The sequence below is a fragment of the Telopea speciosissima genome, chromosome 9, assembly GCF_018873765.1.
Source record: "Telopea speciosissima isolate NSW1024214 ecotype Mountain lineage chromosome 9, Tspe_v1, whole genome shotgun sequence".
Lineage (NCBI taxonomy): Eukaryota > Viridiplantae > Streptophyta > Magnoliopsida > Proteales > Proteaceae > Telopea > Telopea speciosissima.
This window is the reverse complement of record NC_057924.1, coordinates 52,177,957-52,196,647: the sequence shown is the minus strand read 5'-3', so window position 1 is coordinate 52,196,647 and position 18,691 is coordinate 52,177,957. Positions and strand designations below refer to the sequence as shown.

At 37.9% G+C, this 18,691-nt stretch overlaps 3 non-coding genes across 3 annotated transcripts; all 3 read left to right on the top strand.

Annotated features, from left to right (window-relative positions):
- The first annotated feature begins 370 nt into the window (after window positions 1-370).
- LOC122641232 lies at window positions 371-464 on the top strand. The gene has a single exon (XR_006329878.1). It is a non-coding gene; the product is annotated as a small nucleolar RNA Z122 (small nucleolar RNA).
- Window positions 465-11,298: 10,834 nt separating this feature from the next.
- LOC122641231 lies at window positions 11,299-11,388 on the top strand. The gene has a single exon (XR_006329877.1). It is a non-coding gene; the product is annotated as a small nucleolar RNA Z122 (small nucleolar RNA).
- A 3,710-nt stretch (window positions 11,389-15,098) lies between these two features.
- LOC122641176 lies at window positions 15,099-15,222 on the top strand. Its single transcript, XR_006329826.1, has one exon. It is a non-coding gene; the product is annotated as a small nucleolar RNA snoR80 (small nucleolar RNA).
- The last annotated feature ends 3,469 nt before the right edge of the window (window positions 15,223-18,691 follow it).

Here is an 18,691-nt window from a genome sequence, read left to right as displayed (position 1 = left end):
GTCACAGTACTCAGCAGTAAGATTGTAAGGGAGATTATCCAGTTCACAAGTTCAATTGTTTGTTATAATTTTTTTGTTATATTCGTTGTGGATTTTATCAAGTTCTTCGTCCCATACCATTCTCACTTCTCAGGAGGTTTTTTCTTCTGCTTTTGGATTTCCCATTGGCTCAAGTTAGTACCTTCAAGATAGTTTTCACTAACATGTTGATTTTATTTACCTTTTTCTCCCTTTCTTCTTGTTGCTTGGAAATCTCGTATTCTAATGGGGTCATTCCAATGCCCAAGAGAGCCATGACTGAGAGACTCAGATCTTCTTCATGATTCATAATTTTGTTTTATTTTTCTCCATTCAATTAAACGTGTTGGAGTTTGGGAAATGATGAAAAAGATAAAAACTGGTAAAGCAGAAGCTCCAATGGGTGTGCTATGCTGAATGAGTTTGCACGTCAGTCTGATCCCAAAACTCTCTGGTCCTTATTGTCCTGTCTTCTGCGGTTGCTCTTCGCCCTCCATTGTCGCTATCATCCGCGTGCCTGGGTCTGGTGCTAAAATACGCCAGTGTGGATGATCTTCCACGTTCCAACCGGATCTCCCATTCAAAATTCTCGATTTGGACCTTGTGGCTTGGCTGTCCTTTACTATTCAGTCTCCCCAATCCCCATCTTCTCGGTTGCCTGTTCCATGTTCCCCATCTTTAGATATTCGAGCCTTCGAGGGTATATTTTTACAATTTATATTATTTATATTATTTTCCTTAACGGTTAATTTCCTTTACTATTTTTTAAATGGAGGTATCTGTTAACGTAACGTGCTTATGGACTGTCGAGCTCTGGGCCATCTGAGGGGATTCCCGATTCCCCCATTTTCAGTCCTCAGAGTGTCATAAGCTAAAGAGAACTGTTGAAAGTGCCAAACCACTTTGTAGCAGACATGGAATATTCCTTTCCAACCCCATCTTTTTTTCTCCGTCCGTAACTCCATTACTACTTGGATTTCAGCTCTTTCCGTCAATGGGTTTGATTTGATGCAATAATATACCATGTGTGTTCTAGCTAAGTCCTCCATCAAATCTGTTTGAGATCTTGTTCATTTATGCATGCTGATTCATCCCCATCAGCACTTAACATTATTATCTCATAAGCTACATTGAATTCCAAAGCCGCTCGGTCTTTCAAATTTTCTTTCTTTTTCTGCGTAAGAGATGACTTATTCAGTCTCTGCCTTACATTACAATATTAATTGGTTTCTTTCTTGGGTTGATAGGCTTGATGAGAAGTTGGTCAACTTATGAAAGTTAATGAGTCAATGGGAGTCGTTAATGCTGCCTCAGTGCCTGGTATTGTCCAGTACTTGAATCAGATGCTACCCTGGTGATTTAGTTCAATTCAAGCTAATTGGTTATATTGAATTAGAGGGCATTTAAGTGCATGATATCATATTGGGTATGGGTCACCTTCAAAATCAATATGACATCGATATGGAATCAGTATGGATTGGCCGTATTGGATAAGTTTACACTTTTTCTTTTAAAAATGAATTTTTTGATTATTTTATTATTCCTTGTCTAATATTGTGTCTTGCTAGATATCAGTATCAGTCACCTTCAAAACTGTACAATATCGACCTGATCGGTGATATGATACTGATACCTCAAACCATGGGGAGGATGGAACTTCTTTGTTTAGTGTAGCCAACCCAAAATCCCTTTTCAAGGTCTCTTATGTTTTTTGAAAATCCTGAGAGATAAAAGACAACTCTTTCTTCCTGGTCTCTCATGTTTTGTCATCCTAAGGTAACTCTTTAACACAACCCCCCCCCCCCCAACCAAAAGACACACCAACCAAGGAGTGCACCTTAGGCTATGATTTATGAACACCCTAAGTACACAAGAAGAGGGTTGGTTGCCCACTGGTCAGTGTCCCACCCACCATTTTTTTGAACTCAAGAAAACCCTTCTTCCTGGTCTCTCTTGTTTGGCCCTCCTAAAGTACTCTGTAACTCAGTAACACCCCCCACCCCACTAGGGAATGCAGCTTTGCTTATGAACAGCCTAAGTACACAAGAGGAGGGATTATGAACACCCTAAGTACACAAGAAGAGTGTTGTCCACTGGCCAGTGTCCCACCCACCCTTCATTCCTGTGGAGTCCCCCTATTCTCCCATTTGATGGTACTTTCAATACTGAGCCATCTGCCAAAATTATTAGGAACTGCACACTTTCATTGTCTTGGTTATACAGGTTATTTTTTATAATTTTTTATACTTTAACCTGTTTTAATGTGATATTTGGTTATACCTATTTCAATTCTTTTGTGGGGACTAGCTTGATTCCTCTTTTCAAAAGTAGGCACCCCTTATTTCCCATTATTTTTCCTGAAGGAGTCACATGAGGTGTCCTTTAAATTTTTTTTTTGTGGTTGTCTCAACCTTTTCTTCCTTCCACAGTATAAGCTACATGAGTGTCAGGAGAGGAATCCTGGGCCCCCGGCCCCCACTGTTGATATATAATGGATCTTTTCTTTTATGGTTGTTAGGTTCACGGTTGAGGGTTTCAGCTTCGGTTTATGTGCAACTTTTGTATGTTTAGGAACTAACTCAGGTGGGTTAGGAGAGGGTCAACCCCAGTCTACCCCATCTGTGGAAGAAAAACAGTCATGCATGACCTTTTGTTAAGCCCGAAGGTACTAATTTTGTCCCTTTACTGGTGAACTTGAAGGGACCCAAATGAGTCTTCTGTTCAATGAGGAAGGCGTTCCTGTGTCCCCCAAGTAGTGAGTAGTAACGACCTCAAAACGGATATGGCTACATGGCAAAATAAGGTAGGGCAAGCATTCTGTGTGGATCGAGGAGGTAGTCCCCTTGTGTACGAGTCAATGAGAACACATGCAGAAGCATCGTTGGGGGCGAGATTGATGAGATTTTCATCTTTTATTAGGGGCGGGGTGATCATTTAATTTTGCCCCCACTATGTTTGAGCGTGGGCAGTACATTCTCTCATAAGCTCTAGCTGTTAAAAGTTTTAAAATTTCAACTTTGCAAAGATAATGTAATCATAGGGCTAGGAGACAGGAGGTCAAGATGGTCTTTCCAAAGGAGAAGGGGAGAGTGACACATGTTGGGAACCCGTGCCCAGCCTTTTCCCAAATTTTAGTAGGCAAAATTTTATAACAACATAATTTTGACATCTCTCTATTCTCAGTTGGAAATCATAGAATAACAGCGTGGCTTGACAACCTAGTCCGCAGGGCAATATCCTTGGTGTGTAGGACATCATGGCTCATTTTCCACTTTTTAGTTGTTTGGACTTTGTAATTTTGACACCTTGGGTTTGATACGTGTTATTGAATAAGTTTACATTTTAACAAAAAAATCTTATAATAACCAAAATGTTAGGGGGGGGGGGGGGTAAAGTGGTTTATTTAGAGATCCTCACTTGTTAATTAGTAGGGGTGTAAATGAATAGTCGAAATCCGTTTTCATATCCGTGTCCGTATCCATTTAGAACTATCCGAATCCGTCTGAAAGCTAAACGGTTGCGGATATGGACAGGCTATAGCTATCCGACAAGCTATATTTATATGTAAACGGATAAAATATTCGATCCGTATCTGTTTAGCATTATTTGAATCCATCCGATAGCTAATCGGATGTGGATGCGGATGCGGATATAGCACTATCCGAGCCGAATCCGATCCGTTTACAGTCCTATTAATTAGGGATAAGAACATGGTTTAAGTGCATGGTATCAAAACAAGTATCGGTCAACCTGAAAATCGATACGATATTGGATTGGTATCGACATGGATTGATTGTATCGAACAAATATGCCTTGATTCTTTTATAAAAATGGGTTTTTTTTTTACTATTTTATCCCTTGTTTGTTCTGTGTCACCGATATGATATTGACATGGTATTGGGTTGGTCACTTACAAAATTGATGCGTATCATCTGACATGAGCAATACGATACCGATAGCGCAAGGCTCAAACCATGGATAAGAAGGGCTTTTTTTATTGTTAATTGATTAATGGATTTGCTTCTATGTCTTTTCCTAGGCTAGCTTGGCAGTAAACCATGGCTTTGAAGGTCCTCTTCCCTCTTGACCAATTTATCTAATAGGGTCGTCATCAAAATGTAGTAAATTCCATTTAATTGGGATAAGATTGAGTTGTTGTTGTTGGTCTTCATCAAAATGTAATTTAATAGGGTTCCATAAAAGGAGAAAAAAAAATGTTCTCTAAAGGGTTTGGCACATGTTCTTGCTAACTCTTCTAAGTGTACCACTAAGATGAAAACTCATGTAACTGATGATGCACTTTCTTTTCTTTTTGATCTATTAGTTATCTAAACAAAAATGTTATCTAATGGGGGACCAATGCAGTGGTTTTCAATTCAATTCAATTCAATTGGGGTTGCTCTTTTGGGTTTCATCTCTGAACCGTGGGTGTCTTGAGAACACCTTTTGTTTTTATCTAAAAAACAAAAGAGAACACCTTTTGTGGGGACCATCCAAGAACTCCGGGTCCCTCTTCCATGTGATTCTATCAGCTTTACCTTGAGCGCTGGGCCGACCCTAACCCGCCCTGAGCCCGGACCCGAACCGACCCTGTATTTTCAGCCCGAAGGGCGGGTTAGGGTTTATTAATACCCTGACCGTGCCAGGGTCGGGTCGGGATCGGGTTTAGGCCTCGGGCTCAGCCCGGCCCGGACCGACCCGACCCTGTATTAATAATTATACTTATTTATAATATAGGTGGGGTTTTGGGGATCTATTTTGGAGCGTAGGATTGAATTGGATGCATTTAAGTTGTTGGTTAGAAATGAGAAACCCTAAAATTTCTTAACTCCTCATCTATTGTTCTCGATTTCTCCTTTGGAGGAGAAGGTCATCGGAACCTAGCCTCATCGTTCTTCCTTTCAATGGGAGTTGCGAGTCTACAACATAGACACATAGAGGGAGAGATCAGTTTTAGGGTTTGTCTTTGAGGAAGAGAATGTGAAGAGGAGAAGAGCTCTGCTTCGTTAGATCTTCAAAAGCTTGGAAAATTGTTTAAGTTTGTAAATCTGAGATGGACAGAGATTTCTTGGGTTTGAATGCAAAGGAATCGTCGCCGGCGGTGAAGGAGGAGAGCAAGAAGGGATCGAAAGATTCTGGTATTCTATTATTTTCCAATTTCTGCTTTAATTTGAGAAATTTTGTTTCTCTAAAGTTGAATTCCCTTTTTTTTCTTTATTTGATAGTTAAGAACTTCACTCCGCTCCCTTCTATTCTTCTTCCACACAGGGAATCAGCCATTTTTTGAAACCAGTTTTTGGTGGTGTCTTGTTGGAGAGTCTCCTCTCCTTCTCTGTTTGTTTCTGCAGTTCATCGTCCTCCATCGTTCACGGATTATTGGCTCTTTGTTCTCAGTTCTGGAGGATCGATTTGAGCTTGCTAGGCTCTTAAATTTTGGGTTTATGTTGAGGATTCATCTTTGTGATTGTCTAGATCTAAGATTCAATATAATTCCATTGCAGAGGATTTTTTCTTTGAGTTCTAAACTTATGGGCAAGGTAAAACCCTTCAATGTATCTTTTGATTTGGGTAATTTGTGGTTCTTTGGTCTGATTCTATTATTCTTTGGCTTGAATTCATGGCACAAAGCTTCAATGGTTGACTCTTATTTTCTAATTAGATAAGATTCATGGTTCTTTTTAAAATAAAAAAAATGATACTGGTCACTGATTATATAGCAAAAACTATTTACAAAAAAAATAAAATAAAGTCAAGGTCAGGTTAGGGACAGGGTCAATCAGGGCCAACCTGACCCCTCGCTTGACCTCTCGCCCGACCCTATCAGTGGCCGGGCCGGCCGGGGCCGGCCGGGTTAGGGAAAACCCCGCAGCGGTCAGGTCAGGGTTGAGGGTTTGTTGGCCCTGCCAGGGTTGGGTCAGGGTCAGGGTTTAGGTTAAGGCCTCTAGGGTCAGGGTCAGGGTTTAGGCAGGCCCGGCCCAACCCGACCCATTGACAGCCCTAGTGTCCTCTCTATAAACAAAGCGTCCATTCGTATAGATTAGCTTTTACCCAAAAAAAGAAAAAAAAATCATAGGTTAGCTGAAAAGAACACTAACGTGTCCCAAAACTAAAGAAAGAACGAATTAATAATGTGTTTTTAACTTGGATAAACTACACGACACCTTTTAGTTTTCAAACGAAACTTAGATCATCTCTTGGTTTAGATCCCAACATGATAAATTAGTCCTTACCGTTTAGGGTTGCAACAGGGTCGGGTTGGGCCGGACTTTATAGAATAATCCAACCCTAAGTATCCTTAGCTGGACCCAGGCCTGACTCGGCCTTGACTCAGGGCGAAAAAATCCAACATTGACCCGCCCTTAGGGTTGGGCCAGGCTGACCCTGATTGGCCCTGTTCATGGGGAGCGGGAAAGAAATAGATGGGCTAGAATGGACCGAGAAGAACATTATCAATCTTACATAAAAATTACAATATAATAAAATATATTATAACACTGATTGTCTTCATATATAAAATATTATATAAAAAAATGTAGGCGACATTTTAAGTTTATAATGTATATATTATATCAATATATATTTTATAGTATAACTTAAATCAGGGTCGGGCCAGGTTGGTCCAAGCTTAGCCTGAGGCCTCAACCGTAACCCGATCCTATCTGACTCAGGGCTAGAAATTTCCAATCTTGATAGCCCTCAGGGCCAAATATCTCAGCCCAGGCCCTGCTCGGGCTCAGATCGGGTTCAGGCTGATAGGGCCAAAGTTGCATCGCTACTACTGTTAGTTTTATGTTGTTAAGTGATAATGTCAGTCAGTTAAATAAATTTAAATCCCTAAACTACCCTTGACCAATGTTGAAGATGAAGGAAGGGTAGTATTGTAAATTTAATTCTAATGTTTTAGTACAAGGGTAAAATAGTCTTTTCACACCAATAACTAACGGCAGACTAACACCGTTACTATAGAGGGGGTGTTCTAAGTTTTGTTTGAAAACCAGGGGGTGACATGTAATTTACCCTTTTAACTTTTTATATAGGAATGACCCAAGGAAAGTTGAACCCATGACCTCTTAATTGTGAGGTGTTGCCAAATTATGGATACCACACTTCATTCTTGGATTACCTTATGGCCCATACTTAATTCTGGAATTTAGGCAACACTATGGAAGGATTGGTCAAGGGAAGCTCATCAAGGGATGAAGTTGTCCCCTTAACATTGCTCTACACTAAAATTAGAAATATTAGCTTTTGTAATAGCACTGGGCCCAAATGGTGTGATACTTTCGTCCATTTTTAATTGCATGGGTTTACAAACAAGGTTGGGTCTAAATTTTAAGGGGCTCAAATTGGGCCCATTATACTAAAACAAGTAATTGTAATAAAATCCAAACAGTTCTCTATGTCAGTACCCTTCAGCTTCGGTTTAAACGATTTGGTTTAGTTCATGTTGTAATTGATAGAAATCAAAATCAAACTGATTATTAATCCATTTCAAGGTCTCAAACTGAAACCGATTACTAATTGATTTTGGTTGATCGGTTTATAATTGGTACTGATTGTAGGAGTTTTTATTTGTTTTTTGTTTTTGTTATATGGTTTGTAATTGTTTTGGTTATTTGTTTATCCAGTTTAGCGCTTTTATACGGATTTTTGATTATAAATGGTTTGGAACCAACGATTTATTGGTTCAAAACCAAAACTGATTTATTGATTTGTTTTTTTAAAAAAAATTTACGTAAAACCAAAATCATACCAAATAATAATCGGTTTATCAAATTCAAAGACTTTGATTCAATTTTGATAAATGGATTCGATCTGAAATTGGCATCCTTACTTTAGAGACGGTTCTCTTAAAGTGGTTTCGATAATAATCAGTTTATTAATTTCAAAGAGTTTGATTCAATTTCGATAAATGGTTTCGATTTGAAATTGGCATCCTTACTTTAGGGAGGGGGTTCTCTTAGAGTGGGTGTTTGTTGAGAGGCCATTTCTTCCAAGTGAAGACGGACCTAATCCTACTATTGGATTTGCCAATACTGAGGTGGACACGTGGCATTCTAAAATCGTGCGATTGAGAATGAAATGCCCCATTGAAGCAATTAAGACCCATGTATCAGCCGGGTAGGAGAATGACCCGAGAGGTTTGAGAAAACAGGCAGTCAATCTCTTGATTTTGCTCGGTTTGGTCGGTGTTCGTTTTTCAATTGGGTTAAATTGATTTAAACTTGATCTAAGGCAGGCTAATGAACTGCTTAACTCTAAAAGGGCTCTCGGAAGACAGGTTTCTTAGAGAGAGAGATTACGGTCAGAAGGGTTGCCTTCACCATTCTTACTAAAAGTGACAAAAGAGACAAGCGAGTTAACTCGTAAGCACTTGTATCATTTCAGTTTTTGTAAATTCAGGACATCGTGCTTAATTGTGTATGTTTTTCACTTTGCATTTTAACTAAAACACACACATGTAAAGAGTATATAACCGATTAGTACTTAAATGCTATCAAGGACTCTGTTCTTTGTACTAGTTAATCAATATTAGAATCTTCTATAAAAAAAAAATAAATAAATAAATATTAGAATCCTCTTCATGAATTGGGATTCCAACAATCTCCCCTACACATGGGTTATATACAACTTACCAAACAACTTAAAAGCTAAATCCTCCTCATCCTTTCTCTTTCTACTCAATCCCTAACCTCTGTTGTCATTCCCACCTTTGATATCAAGAAATTCCAGCCTACCATCCTCTCTCTCTCACATTTTATAGAGACCGTGAGAGACTGGCTTTCTTCTCATGCAGGTTAGCAAAGATCTCACAATGAATGCTAAACTTTTAGACATGTATTGGCATATCTGCAGCTCCAACATACCTTCCTACCTATTACTTCAAGAATGAAGCTAGAAAAAGTTGGGAATGTAAGAGAATTCAACCTTACTGATGGTGGTGTAGCGGCTAATAATCCGACAATTTCATTCCTAAAAATTTTAGAACAAAAATATAAAACAAATGTCTACAGACACAAAATGAAATGGTTTATAACAAATCACATTTCACAAGCATTCTCGGTAACTCATTCACACGGTTGACCTCTAGAAGTCCAACGATTGCTGCCTTTGTTCAATGAAGCAAAATAACTAAAAGAGACCTACATAAAACAAGAGATATTTAGAGTAAGCATGAGATTGATAATTCAAACATTGAATGTCAAACAAAATCAATACAAACAAAGATCAACAATATATATAGCAGAAAATAGAGCAGGAATACAAAGAATCAAAATTTTAAGATCGTAGAAAGCCATAAACTTAAGTCTCCGGTTTGAACTAATTATGTGTAATATTCAAAGAGATATGAAACCAGAAGTCAGTTGAAAATAGAAGTGAAAATAAAGGTGACACAAACTTCTAGTCATAGTTCAAAAACTCGGCAAAATTTCGCTAAAATTTTGGATATTTCGATAATTTCAAACCCCTCGAGATGAAATATCAAACGAAACGTCGCAACCAAAAAATATAATGTTTCGTTCGAAATTCCAAAATTTTGGTCATTTGTTTTAGAATCTTAGTCATTTTGGTCTAAAAAATGCACTATTTCATCAAATTTTGCACCCTGAAATGGCCAAGCAAAACTCATAGAAAAAAACAATGTTTCGAGAAATTTTGTTCTGTTTGAGATTGTCCTCTGAGATGAGTTTTCGAGCAATGCTTCTAGTAAGAGATGAAAACTGACCTGAAGTGCCCGATGAAGATGATCCATTCTCTTGCTTTCTATCGATTTGGGGCCGGCAGATTCCAGATTTTTTTTTGGATTAAAAGCTTGTATAATGGGAGGAGAGGGGGAAGGTAAGGGGGAGAAGGAAATTAAGACATAGGAATAGGCCCCAAGGTGGTTTGAACTCATGACCTCTTATTTGAGGAGTTAATCTTTTGCCAACTGAGCTGACCTTGGAGTAGATTCCACATTTTCATTTAATCGGAATCAACAATAATCGCCAGAATTAGCCTAAACCCTACAAACTACTAATACTTTACTCCAAAACCCTAATTCTATACCCTTACATTTTTTTTTGGATAAAAACTCTATAGCCTTAACCGACCGAAGCTCAAACGGACCTAAGAGAACTGTAGCCCTAATACGAACGGTGAGATTCTTAACAGGAAACCATTGATGGACGGTTTGATCAAAGAAAATGTTATCTGCGACCCTATAAAACCAGCTTAGTTCCTAGCCGAGGATAGATTGAAGAAGCTGTGTGTGTGTGAGAGAGAGAGAGAGAGAGAGAGAGAGAGAGAGATTGATTTGGAGTAGGAGTAAGAGATGAGCTCTCGTCGGTCAGTGATTCAGCAGAAAACGATACGTTGGTGAGTTTCGAAAGGATCCGAGCTTGCGTGTTAGCTTCTCTGGTTAATCACTGATCCGATTAGAGCTTAGTTCTGATTTGGGAGACTCTGACGGAGCCCGATTCGCAGGGCACCTAATTCAACTACCATTCTTGCTAGAGGGGTCTCCGTCGACAGTCATCATATGAACTTTTTTGGTAAGCATAGAGGAATAGAAATATCGTTTTCTGCAAATGTGAGTTACCCCCTCTTCTAAACATTTCGGTTTCTTCGTTTCTTGGATCGTCGAAGTCGAGTTCTGTCTTTGGATTCGGGCAATTAATTTCTTCTCCTTGGAAGAGAGATGGAACAAGGAATTGATTTGGTTTCGGATTATTCTTCAGGTTACATTTTTAACAATTTTTTTTTTTTAAAACTTAAGTGGCTGAGATCTACTATTCTTTTGTTATTCCATAGTGAAGGGTCTTATTCGCTTTTACAGATTTTAGATTTATATATAAAACTGGGTCTTTCGGCTAATGTAGGATTTCTTCCACAGATTTGCAAAAGGATTGGAATTTTCTTTAAGCTTTACTGAGTTTTCTGATTTCTTTCTATTCGGTTCTGTTTTTGCTGGTTCTTGTAATCTCTTCCTAGAAAAGGACTGACATATCACAGTACTGAGCAGTAATAGGTATGATCCAGTTCACAAGATCAATTTTTTTTTCCCCAGTTGGGGTTGGATTGGTGACTTGGTGCAGGATTCCCATTTACAATTTTCGCTAAAAATGAGAATTTTGTTCCCTTTTTTTCTATTTAATGTTTCTCCCTTTCCTCTTTTGAGTTGTTACTTGGTAATTTCGTATTCTAATGGGGGTTCTTGAGCCATGACTCAGATCTTCAACTTCATGGATTCATAAGCCCTTTTGTTTTTATTTTTCCCCCATTCGAAAGTGTTGGGAGTTTGGGAAATGATGAAAAAGATAAAAACAGTTAAGCAGAAGCTCCAATGGTGCTATGCTGAATGATTTTGCACGTCAGTCTGATCCCAAAAAAAAAAAACTCTGTTAACCTTAATATGCTTATGAACTATCCAGCTCTGGCCTCTGAAGGGGATTCCCCATCTTTGGTCCTCACAATGTTATATGCTTATAGCCATATTTTACACTGACTAGTAAAATGTCTTTGTCTTGGTACTCTGTTTTTACCTTTGCTCCAGTGGAGAACTTTTGTTTCCAGACATAGAATTCTACCCTGCCTTACTTAGATTTCAGCTTTTATTTGATCTGATGCAGTATACAATGTGGGCTGTAACTTTGAAAGTTCCAATCTTGTTCATTCATGCATTGCTTATGGACGGTCAAGTGCTGATTAGATATTATTTCCATCAGCACTTAACATTATCTCATAAGCTACATTGAATTCCAAAGCCACAGTTCTTCAAGTCCTCTTTCTTTGCATGTGTAAGAGGTGATCCTGTGGCTTACATTACAATATTAATTGGTTTCTTTGTTGGGTGTTGGGTAAGCTTTATATGTGAGCAATGAGTCGTTGATGCTGCCTTTTATTGTCCTATTCTAAAATAGATGCCTACCCTAGTTATCTATCTAGTTCAATTCAAGCTATTTTGTTAATACTTGATTTTGATGCCTGCCAACGCAAGGGACCGAAGATGGAAGGAAGTAACTTCTTTGTTTGGTGTAGCCCAGCTAAAATCCGGGTGTAATGATCAGAGCATTGAAAACAAAAACAACACATCCTAAACTAGCTAAACCCTATATTAATAAAGTATAGAACAGCACGTCCGAAACCGTTCTTCTTGGTCTCTTATGGTTTCCCTTCCATCAACATTTTAATCCTTTCCCCCCACACGTAGGGAATTAGCTTTGGTTCTCACTGAACAACCTAACTACATAAGAAGGGGTAGGGGTGTCAAACATTCGGTTTGCATGGCAAGAAGCTCTGCCCACCACCTATTAGTTTTGGTTTTTTGGGTGGTTTTTTCAGTATTGGACAACTGAACGAAAGTCTTGGAAACTTCATTTACTCTTTATATCATATTTTACTATTGTTTTAAGGGTCTGTTTGAAACCCGCATATTAACCAAGAGTTAACCGTGATTGGTGTAACTCAGGGATTAATCAGGTTTGGTAACCAAACCCACCCTTAATCCGTGGTTAATACAAATTCAAACTCAATCGCCCCATCTTTTTTTTCTCCCCCATTTTTCCTCACACTATCCTAACCGAGCACTCTTACGATTTCTGATTTTTTCGACGATGGCTATATCCCAAAGTAAATTCAACGGTTCAACCTCAACTCCTCTAACTAAAGACTCACAAAACCGTAATCATATTGACAAACAGAAACTCTATAAATAAGGCCTCTTCGTCTATATCTTCTCTGTTCTCACCCTCCGCGGCTCTTCTTTGTTCTTCAAGTTTTTTTCTCTTTTTTGGTTGATTGTTTTTTGGGAAATTTACACATATCACCTTTGAGGTTTTGATGCAAGGATATTTTCATCTTTTAGTTTTGGAAAATTCTACGTATACCTATGAAGTTTGTAAACGGTAACCAATAAGCCTATTCTGTGAGTTTATGATTAACATTGTTAAAAATCAGATTTGAATTGATGGAATTGTCCTTCCCAAAAAAAAAAAAAAAACACTTGCAACAGTCATCTTTTTGTCTCCTCCTTTCTCTATAATAAGGAGATCAGTCAAATGGAAATTATTCACTTGGTCCCTCTGTAACCTGTTATACCAACCCTGTAGCTGCAAAACAAAGCACCAGATTTTTGTCTTTATCGAAGATCCCCTGTTTTTTGCCCATGAAATTAATCAAATCATTCTAAAAAATACCCAATAACCATAAATGGAATTGAGAGATACCTGAGCATTGCTGATCGATTGAGAGATAGCGAGTGTGAGTTTAGAGGTGTTAGAGGTGAGAATAATATGTTGTCCTTTCCAACTATCTAAAAGAGCCCAACGGTTTAAAGGATAAAGATACCACAACACACAAGGCTTTATCTTCCCAATCTAATCCTAAACAGCTCAACCGATTAGAGGAGCACAAGGTTGCTGTAGTTGTAGAAGTGAAATTAAACTCCTCCAAGCTCAAGGATCATGCTGCGGTTGTAGAAGTGCAATCAAACTCCTCTAAGCTCAAGGATCATGACCAGATTCATTCAAACTATAAGTCTTTCTATACTTATTCACCTCATGAGATTAATCCTTGTAACCTCATCAAACCTATCTATAATCATCTATATATAGAGGGGATAGATGAAAGCTAAGAATGTATAAAAAAATACAAATTCTGTGGACGTAAGTTTCAAGTGAAATTAAACCACATTAAAAACGTCTTTGTGTTCTTCTCTTTGCAATTTCTCTAGTTTAAACAAGAGGTAATGTCACCGGGTGATTAGAGGTAATGTTACTGGGTGAGCGTATAAGTTAGCGGAAGATTTCCTGGGTGTTTCTTTTCGTCTACTCCTAAGAACAGTACCTTCAGCTTCGACGCTTCGAAAATCACCTGCCCAAAGAGCCGTGCAACCTGATTAAGGTAAAACCCCTGAAGAAATTAATTAAAACTTCAAGGAGAAACAAATCAGAAATCTCAAAACGAATTTTTACTGGAACAAGTGATCGGTTCTTCCTGGGCTTTTTGTCATTGATGAAGAGAGAACCCTTTTGTTCCCAGAGAGATGGTTTCAGTTGTGAGGGGAGAGGGAAGGTAGATGCATAACCCATCTCAGAATGAATCAAATATACGTCTAATTAGTCTTCTGGGGACTGAAAGCTCCGATCTTGGAGTAGAGAGGAGGCGATGACTTAAAAAGTTACAGGTTGGATTGGTTGGCTGCGTTTAGAGAGATTTTTGCTTTTCTTCTTCTTCGCTTTTGCATTGCTTGCGTTGCTACTTTGATTTGCTTCGCGTTTACTGTTTGTCTTTAATAATTTGATTTCGGTGGGTAGCGGAGTGACTATAGAGGAAAAGGGAAGGGCGGATGCGTGATGAAAGGGGGTTTTGTTTTGCGCAATTTCGGTGCGGCAGTGCACATGAAGACATACAAATAAGAAATAGATCAGGTGAAAGCTGCCATGGATAATAGTTCCTGCGCAAGTTTAGGTTGCTTGAGAATGCCAAGATTGAACAGGTGAAGGCTGCCATGGATAATGGAGTGCTCACTATTACTGTGCTCAAGGAAGAAGTGAAGAAGCCAGAGGTGAAGGCCATTGAAATCTCTGGCCAGGAGTTTTCGTTTTTTCTCTTGTAAGGGCAATTCTGTTAGTTCAAATCTAATTTTTAACAGTGTTAAGAATTGACGGAATGGACTTATTTGTTACAGTTTGCAAATCTCAGGGGAGTACGTAGAATTTTTCAAAACTGAGGGGTGAAAATATTCTTTTGTCAAACCTGTATGTGTAAATTTCCCTTTTTGTTTCTTGATTCTCTCATTTTTTAGACCATTAATCATTTGTTTTTCTTCCTTCTGATTAACCCTTCAGCATCAGCCTTTTTCCTCTCTGTTTTTGTGTTCAAATTTGTATTTTATTTTGTTTTTGTGCGGTGATGAAGCTATTGTGGATTGGAGTTTCTGATCTGGGCATTGCCCTGAATCTGAAGACAAACCTTGGCTGTCTGATCGTGCCCTGATCTTATCTATTCTATAAACCCACCAGCTTTAACATTTAATGATATTTACCTGAGATTTTTTATTTTATTTTTTGGTTAAAAAGAAAGGAATTGTGCCCGTTACCAATTCTGGGGGAGAAAAATGTTCCTCTTGGTATGGCTTGGGCGCTAGATCCAAATTGTGGCTATCCTGATCTTTGGCTTCATTTTCCATGCCATTTGATCGTGGAAACACCTCATACATTTTGAACATCATACCTAATTCCACGCAATTGGGAGAAGTAAATAAGAAATCCACAAAAGAAGTTCCCAGCTTTTCGTATCTTGGGCTAGTGACGAGATTGAGATAGGGATTGCCCTAAAATCCTTATGTCACAGTGTTCTACAAGCAAAATTTGCAACCCGCCTCCATGGATTCTGATTATGTTGCTGAAATAACCCTAAAAATCAGCAACCAGAATCATCATGGACCCTTAAAAAACCTGAGTTTTTTAAAACAGAGATTTTTAAGAATATAGAATCAGCTAGAACTGTATGTGTTGTTCAGATTGCCATAAACCCTTGACAATCGAAAGGAAAATCCCACACATAAATGGTTTACTAGATATAATTGTTACAGTCGACCCAGAGCCAATGAAGAAAAAAAATAAGACTGAGTATTTTGGAAAGATTGTTGCACATGGTTTCAAATGTGCGGACCCTACAGAAATCAACTGGGCTTTGTGAATACCCAAATACCCTACGAAATCCTAGATTTCTCTTGGCCTCTTCAACTGGCCTTTGTGAACCATCTTCTATGGATGGAGGGAAAGGTTAACAGTTCTTATTCAAAAACATATGTAAAAATAAAATTTAAACCTATATCACATCACGAAAATCATAGTCAGTGAATTTGCCCTTCCAACCTTCAGAGTAAATTTTATCAAAAAAATAGAGAATTTGTTATGATTGCATTCTCAGTTCATCATGAGTGATTGCTAGTTTCAAAGGAATTCATGTTTGAAGGTGTTGTCTTTCCATTTTTCTAAAGGAAAAGTTACTATCTTAATTTTTTACTTGGATAGTTCATTTTCTATGCAGAAGCACCAAATCCATTGTAGGTAAGTCCTGGTGATTTGCAAGTGCCAATTGATGAAATATGGGTAAAGATACAAACAAGATGAAATACAAAATTCAGACATAATCAAATGAAAAATTATGCAAGTTATGCACCTCTCCACAATTCACATTTGAAGATGGTTCGATTCAGAGGATAACCAGTATGTCATAGCATAACCCAAGTCCTGTGCTCCAAAGTCCAGATCCAATAATTTGAACAGGTTCTAAAACTCTGTTTTGGGGGTTTAAAGTTTTCAACTCTTCAAATTATTTGGTCACTCTTTCAAAACATGACTGCCACACAGAGCTCCACTAAGAAACTTATCCAGAGCCATGAACCTGTAAGACGGAGGACCAAATGTGGCCTAGGAATATTTGCTGTCTACTGTAATATTTTCTGAGTTGTTGTAAGTACATGATCCTGCAGCAAATGGCTAATTGGATCAACTTCATCCCAACCTTCAGCCTCGTAAAATTTCTTTAGTTAACGTCAATACGTAACATGGCACCAAAAAAGCAAATCCAATTTTAATAGATACAGGCTACATGACAATATGTTAGTAGTGACAGGGTAGAAAGGATTCATGAATCAATTTTAATTGGACTAAGGTTTAGCTCAATTGATTTGGTTTTAATGTACAATGAAGCGACGGGAAACCTAGGAAACAAAATGCTAGATTTAAATAATTTAAATCTGTAGATTAGATGAAATGTTTAACAAAACTATGGAGGAAAAAATTTGCTTAAAACACACAATAACATGTTCAATCACTTTTCCTCCAGGTGCCGTCGCCTGAAAATGCTGAGGGCTCCGTCGTCTGAAGTCGCAACGGCAAGAAGCGGGTGTGCCGTCGCCTGAAAACGCAGATGCGTAAGGGTGTTCTATCCCCTGAAGTTTCAGCGGCAAGATGAGGTGGGCTATTGTCGGAAAAATGCAGAAATCGTAAGAGTGCTCCGTTAGGGTTGAGTGAATGAGGAAAAATAGGAGAGAGAGAAAGAGATGGGCCGATTGAGTTTGAACTTGGGTTAACCACGGTTTAAGGATGGGTTTGGTTACCAACCCTGGTTAGTCCCTGGGTTACACCAACCAGGGTTAACTCTTAGTTAATTTGAGGGTTTTAAATGTAGACCATTGGATGTGGGAGTGCCACTTGTTGCACTCTCAGGGTGGAAATAATAGGAAATAACCGATCAAGAAATGGAGAGGAGGAAAATCCACATAGGAGCCTCATCATAAATGCATGCACAATATATGTACACAGCCTTTGTAATTTGCTTTCATCTATTTGTGGTTTCGTATGATCATGCACTTGTACATTCATTTATATTATAATAGGCGTATGGAAGCATATAATATCATAACCTATTATAATTTTGCTTTAACATTCAATTTACAATCCAATATTCATACTTGCATTCTAGCCAATCTAATTATACATAACATAAAATCATAATTCCTATTATATTAAGACTTACATACATGCATAAAATTATACTTTCATTGCTCATTTCATGCATCCATAGTATGTTATATTAGTATTCAACATGTCATCCATTTGTTTGCATTATAAATCATGTGTATAGCTTAGAGCTACATGTTTTAATACATTGAGTATCGTTACTCATCTTTAGTTGTGTTTCTGGATTTTCAACTTTTAAAATGATCTTCGAAAGGTCGTAAAGGTAATCAAATCATTGAATTATTAAGTGGTTTTTGATATTCAAGGATTGACTAATGTGAGGAACAATGTCATATATTTCAACAATGAAATTTTGAATTTTTAGGAACAATTTGCCCAGGGAAAAATATAGCATGGATGAGGTAAGTTCACAGGGGTTCTTGGCCTTGTTACAAGTAGATTTAGGAAAATTCATATTTCACAAAACATGTAGTTACAAAAGTCTTCTTTCATCTAGAAGTTATCTCATCTGTGTTGTATTTTCCCCTTGGGAGAATAGTCCTGAAAAATAAAATTTAGATTTTTTGAAAAATGGTTATATGGTTTCCTAAGAATGGATTGATTTGATGACCCTTAGAGCCACTAGAAGATTGAATTCAAAATTGGAAGGTAAGTAACGATACTCAATCATGTTAGGTCACGTAGTTATTAAGCTATGCATGTATGATTGTTAAATACAATGAATGAATGACAAGTTTTATGTTAGCTATAAACTATGTAAACATGAAAGTTGTAAGTATGTATGATAGAATGTGAGTATGTAAGCTCAGAAACAATAAAAATTGACACTCCATATAACCTCACAATCTTCTTCACATATAGCTCTGCAAGCTTGTTCGTTGAGTAGTTAATCCTGATGGGAAGGAAATGGACTGATTTTATGAATCTGTCTACAATCACCCAAACTGCATTCAAACCTTGCGGAGTCTTAGGCAAAGCTGTAACAAAATCCATAATTTGCTTCTACTTCCACTTAGGTAATGAGAGTGGTTGCAAAAGACCTCATGGTTGTTGGTGTTCGTCTTTCACTTGCTATCATGAATGGATAACATGTTGAATACTAGTATAACATACTATGTATGCATGAAATGAGTAATGAAGGCATGATTTTATGTAAGTATGTAAATCTTAATATGATAGAAATTATGACTTTATGT